The sequence below is a fragment of the Artibeus jamaicensis genome, unplaced genomic scaffold, assembly GCF_021234435.1.
Source record: "Artibeus jamaicensis isolate MK-2021 breed Jamaican fruit bat unplaced genomic scaffold, CSHL_Jam_final contig_1016, whole genome shotgun sequence".
Classification (NCBI taxonomy): Eukaryota; Metazoa; Chordata; class Mammalia; order Chiroptera; family Phyllostomidae; genus Artibeus; species Artibeus jamaicensis.
The window spans coordinates 977,430-983,032 of NW_026521195.1; positions in this window are offsets into that span (position 1 = coordinate 977,430).

Here is a 5,603-nt window from a genome sequence, read left to right on the forward strand (position 1 = left end):
TCCGAGGTTGTTCCACTTCCTAAGGAGGGACTGTCCCCGCCTGCATCCGTGGTCATGAGCACTGTGGGCCTGGCTTTACCAACACCCTCTGCCTTCCTTTTAGCTCCCAGGCATGTCCTCAGCTTCTGCCAGGCCCAAGGACACCCTGCCGTCTGGTCCTGGGACTCAGCCAACCTGCACCACAGCAGGGGTTGCTCCAGCAGGGCTGGGCCCTCTTGGGGTGCAGGGGTCACTGGGGCAGAGACAGACTGGGAAAGTGAGGCCAGGTCCACGGAGTCGGGGGCAGGCATCACCAACACGCTTGGAGAGGAACGGAGGCACTGCCAGGGCTGGAGAGTCCTGTAGGGAGATAGGAGGGGGCCAGGAGGGGACAGGGCGGCAGCCGCTCTGGGGCCCCGAACGCCAAGGTCTACCGTTGTTACGCTGCCCTCGGGTTCCATGGTGATTGTGCTTTTTCTGTAGCCTTAGAGTTAATTAGTCTAACATGCCAGCAGAGAGAGCTGGGCAGTTACATCCCCGACTGCAGTCACATGTGGCTGGGTTTAACGCCAGTGGATAGACCCCATGGCTAGCCACGGTGCGGTCAGCTGGAGTCCAGCTCGGAACCGAAGGCTCTCTCCATCCCAAGGAGCTTCTAAGGACCTAGACCAGACATGGGGAGGACCTGACACAGGGACACCAGGGGGCCAGTGGGCTCCCACAGACCCTGGTCAGAGCAGCCCCACGTGGCCCCAAAGGGGGGGCTGAGGCCAAGACGATGCACCAGGGGACCCCAAGCATCACCGTGTCTGTCGAATGTCCCGGGAAAGAAGCCCGCCAACTTTGCAGGTTACTGCCCAGGCACTCCTGTTAGAAACGCGTTTCATGTGTAATGAATTGCTTCTCCTCGGCGGAAAATCGTTTTTCACCGTTATCTGTGTGATCGGTGACTTCTGCCAGTCCATAATGGCCTCGCCTGATTATGCGGGGAGTCATTAAAAGCTCGGCCCCGCACAATGGCGTCCTGCGTCGGGTGATCCATGGGGCTTTGCAGCAGCTTACCAGCCGCAGCCGTAATTTTACTCATTCGTCTTAATTTTTTGTAATCATTTTTTGTAAAGAGGGTATAATGTCAGGCTTGCTTCCCTGCCTCTGACAGATCCAATCTAGCAGATAATTACCATAAGGAAATTGATGCTTTAGTGTGCGGGAGAGAATTTAATTTACTCAGACATCCTACAGAACAATGCATTCCAGAAGATATGAGGATTTAAGTTTTTAAGAAATTAAATTTTACTATTTAACATGATTACTTATGTTGAACATCATTAACTAGCTTTTTTAAGTGTTTGAAATAATTACCAGCGCACTGGCTGCGTCTAAAATCCAGAATCTGCTTTAAATAGGGGTTAAGGATCCATGAAATGAGGAGAAAATCCCGAAGCCTTCTTTCCGCCCAGGCTTCCCAAATCCGCTCCGTGAAGCCCGCAGCGCGGCTGAGCTGCTGCTCCCCCCCCACCCCCCCAAGGACGAGCAGTCTTTCCTGCATGGTGCCGAAACACACGCTCCCTAAGGCTCCCCGAGCCTGGCCCCTGCTTTTTCACCTCACGTGGCTGAGGTTCTGGGGTGAGGCTGAGAGGAAGCGGGGAGGTCTTCGGGCCCGGGGACTGGACGGAGCAGCCCTGTGTTTGTGGCACAGTGGGCAGAGCTGAAGGCGTGTACCCAGAGCCACACTGCTGCCCACGTTTCCTATCTGTCTTTCCTTCTTTCTTTTAAGACCTGGAGATAAAGAAAGACAATGCCAAGTGCAAATTCAAGACCAGCAGAAAGTGGAGACACAAGGCACAGGCAGAGAGCCTCCACCTCTCAGACCTGGGGCCCCTCCCCACCCACAGCATGAAGCCCAGTGTCCCCAGGCCTGGGGACAGGCCAGCTGCAGAGCCCCTTTCCGCCGAGCCACGCCCCCTGTGAGTTGGATTCCCAGGAGTTCCTCAATCCTTTCCTAAACGTGAAGTGAAACACCCGACAGGAAATTTCTGGACAAAGCCAGCCCAGAAGTTCCCTTATCCAGCCCCTCTGCCGGTCACATTTCCTCTCAGGAGACGCAGCGACGCCCTCTGGCCCGCGTCCGCGGCAGGCCCTGTGACCGTTTAGGTAGCAGCCGGGGATTGCCCAAGGGTCCCAGCTGAAAATCCCCCCATCCCTCAGCTGAGGAAGCTGTGTTTGAGCTGTCCTCTGTGGTGGTCCTGCCCGAGGGGGCTCATGGAAGGTACCCCCCAGCCGCCTGCCTCGTCCTACCCCATGCCTTCAGGTTCCGACTGCACCAGTTCCTGGCGAAAATACGACATTTCACTGGAAATGCTGAGGTCTCTTAGAGCCATTCCGTGCACAGGGAAAAGAAATGCCAAGACTTTAAAAGCCATGGTTATCGGACCTGAGGACAGCGCCCTCTGTCCTCACAGAGAAATCACCTCTCAGGTCCCTGCTCAGTCACTTGGGACCTGAAATACAACCGTGTCTGACAACAGACTCCTATCTGTTTATTTTCTGCAAGGCACAGAAAAGGAAGCAGAAATGCAGGAGACACAAAATTGCAGCCAGGTGGTCGGGGTCGGCAGCGGCCCAGCGCCAGGACCCAAAGGAGGTAGTGTGTCCCACCTGCAGCCGCAGCCCCTATGGCTGCTCTGGGAGGCGGCTACGGTTCCACCTGCTTCGCTTGCAGCACAAGCCCGACTCCAGTGATTTTGGTGTGTCCCTTCTGCTCCCGCGACAGGAGCAGCTCAGACCACGAGGCCCCCACACTGCAGCAGGGACGCCGAGGAGTGTTGCTCACTTGCTGACTCCCGACACACACGCACACACCCACACACTCTCACCCATGCACACACAGGCACCCCACAGGCTCAGGGCACGATTACACTGACACCACTCCAGGACGTAAACGCAGAGCCAGCGCGGCCAGCAGGCTCGGTGCCCTGTACTGGCAGTTGGGAGACCCATGGAGAGAGTTTGGTGGCACTGCCCGGTGCCTGGGACAGCAAGTGGCTGAGTCAGGACTGGGAACCAGGACGGCTGGTACCCGTGTCCACACTCTCAAACCCCGAGCTGCCAAAGGGAGGCCAAGGCCACCTCCCCAAGCCTGGCTCCTTCTCCGCCATACCTGGGCACAGTAGCACCTGGCGTGGCTTCCTTTGGCTGCTCTCTTGGTCAAGACTTGCCGGTGCACTGGGGGAGTGGGACACTGGCTGCATCCCAGATGCCTCGCGAGGCCCCGAGGATGCTGGGGTCATGAGGGGCGGGGATGAAAGCTTACCCCCCACATCCGCAGTGACACATGGGACACACAAACCTGCATTCCAACCTTGAGGCTCAAAAATCTCTTCAATTTTTGTTGAAAATATGGCTGAATCCCACACATCCCAGTGGCTCCTTTCCCAGCCCCCCTCCCCCACTTTGCCCCCCCACCCTGACCACACAAGCACAAGCCAGAGCTTCCTCTTTCCACCGGGCAGGCTCTTCCCAGGCTGTGGGCTCCTCACTTCTGCCCCATGGAAAGGCAGCCCGGGGCAGTCCGGGTTAACCATGTCATGGCCAGACTTCTCCTGGGGCTGGTCAGGTGAGGTCCAGGTCCCTGCCTGTCTGGGGTGCTCAGCTCAATGCTGTCAAGCAGCGGGGGTCCTTCCTGAGTCCACCTGCAGCAGGAGGGCCCAGGCTGGGGGCGCACCACTGAGGCCTGCCCTGCCCCGCACCTTCTGAGATGTCCCCCAGTGAAACAAACGGGCCAACCGAAGTGGCCTGGGAGATGTCACACAGTGACACCATCTCTAAGTCCGGAATTGCTGGTGATTTTTTTTTTTAGGAATTTAGGAGCAAAAAAGAGGCCGGGAAGCTCCCAGCAGTGTATTGATAAGCAGGGGCCACTCCTGGCTGGACATGACGGCGTTGTCTTCTCTGCTGGGGCTCGTTTCCTCACAGCACTGTCCCACGTTTAGTCCCAGGAGGCCACATGCCCTGCCCGAAGCATCACGGCGGTGCTGGCCCCTGCACAGGTCCTGGCAGGTGGCCGTAGGTGCTGGGAAAGTGGGGGCTGGAGGGGTGAGTGCAGGAAAGAAGGAATGGCGGTGGAAAGATGATTGCTTTGGGATTTCCCACTGACCGGTTTTCAATCCTCGTCACTCAGGCTGCATTTGGGAACACGGACTGCTGAATCGGAAGCCAAGGAGGTCTGCAACAACTGGATTTGCCGAAATTTCTGGGGAAACCTGCACTCACAGACTTCAGTGGCTTTGCCCAAATACCCCGCTAACAGTTGTCAGGCTGGCCCAGGGTCACTCACCCCAGGGAGCTGTGTGTGTGCTGCCCCAGACACTCAGCCTGACGGCCAGATCTCACTGATTCCCTCGGGCCTCAGGCCCCTGGACCCTGGGTGTGGACACTCAGTGGGTGCTGCCTCCCGGTGAGATGGCACCCTGGTCCCTGGGGGAGCTGTGACACACATCCCAGAGACACTGAGAACTTCTGCCATAAATGGACCTCCTTCCAAATTGGGGCGTGTTCACTCCTGAAGTGAGCTTGTGTTTTACAGTCAGAAACAACCTCCATGTGCTGAGCATCTCAACCTTTTTCACTTGTCCAAATGTAGACTGTTGGTCTTGCTATCAGGTCACCGCCCCTTTTCTGGAGGGGAGGCTAGTGTGTTGTCTGGGAGGATGCTGGCCACCTGCACCAATTTGTCCATCAGGTGCACCCCTCGGGGGCCCTGGGCACTTCCTGTAGACAAGTGGTGTGCCTGTCCTGGCAGCCTGTGGCACTGTGGGTGTGTGCTCCCCCTCAGAGTCAGGGAGACCAGAGCCACGGCCCATTCCCTGAGTCTCCTGTCCTCACCTCCGGCCACCTCCGGCCTTGCCACTGCTCTGGCCGGCCCCCTGGAGGAGGATTCTGACCCTTGCTATCTCTGAGGCCTGTGAAGGACACCCTCACAGTCTTGTTTCTGGCTCACGCCGGCCAGTGCGCATGGCTAGTGGGGCAGCACAGGACCCAGGGTCCCAGCCCCCCACGCAGACACTGGGCGTTCTCACAAAGGACTGGGTTCCGCCACTGACGGGCCTTGCGAGAGCGCTCTCTCCACTTCTCACCCCCCTCACCTGGCCTGTTTTGGGAGCCGCAGGGCTGGCCCCACACCCACCGCCCTCCTCTCAGCAGCCCACCGAGCTGCTCGGAGAGCTCGCACACCCACACATGCGCTCGCCCCACGGTGGGGGTCTCCACCTGTCCAAGGGCCCCTCCATGAGCAGGATGAAACCTCCAGCTTCGCACGGCCACAGGCCTCCGTGACCCAACCCGGATCGCCACTTCCCCTTCTGTCCCTCCCTGATTGCCGCACCCTCACCAGGAAGTTCACTTGAGTAACTCTGCAGGAGGTTCCCAAAACGCCTAATGACCTTGACCCCCAGGCATCAGAGTATGCTTTCTTCAGCAGGGAATTTTCATCTCTTCTTGTCTGCTTGGCCCATTCTTACTCAAGCTTTAAGATTCCAGCCAAATGCTGCCTCTGCCATGCAGCCTTTGGTGGTCTTCCCTTTGCACTGATGGCCTGTCCTCCAGCCACATGAGGGACACGGGGT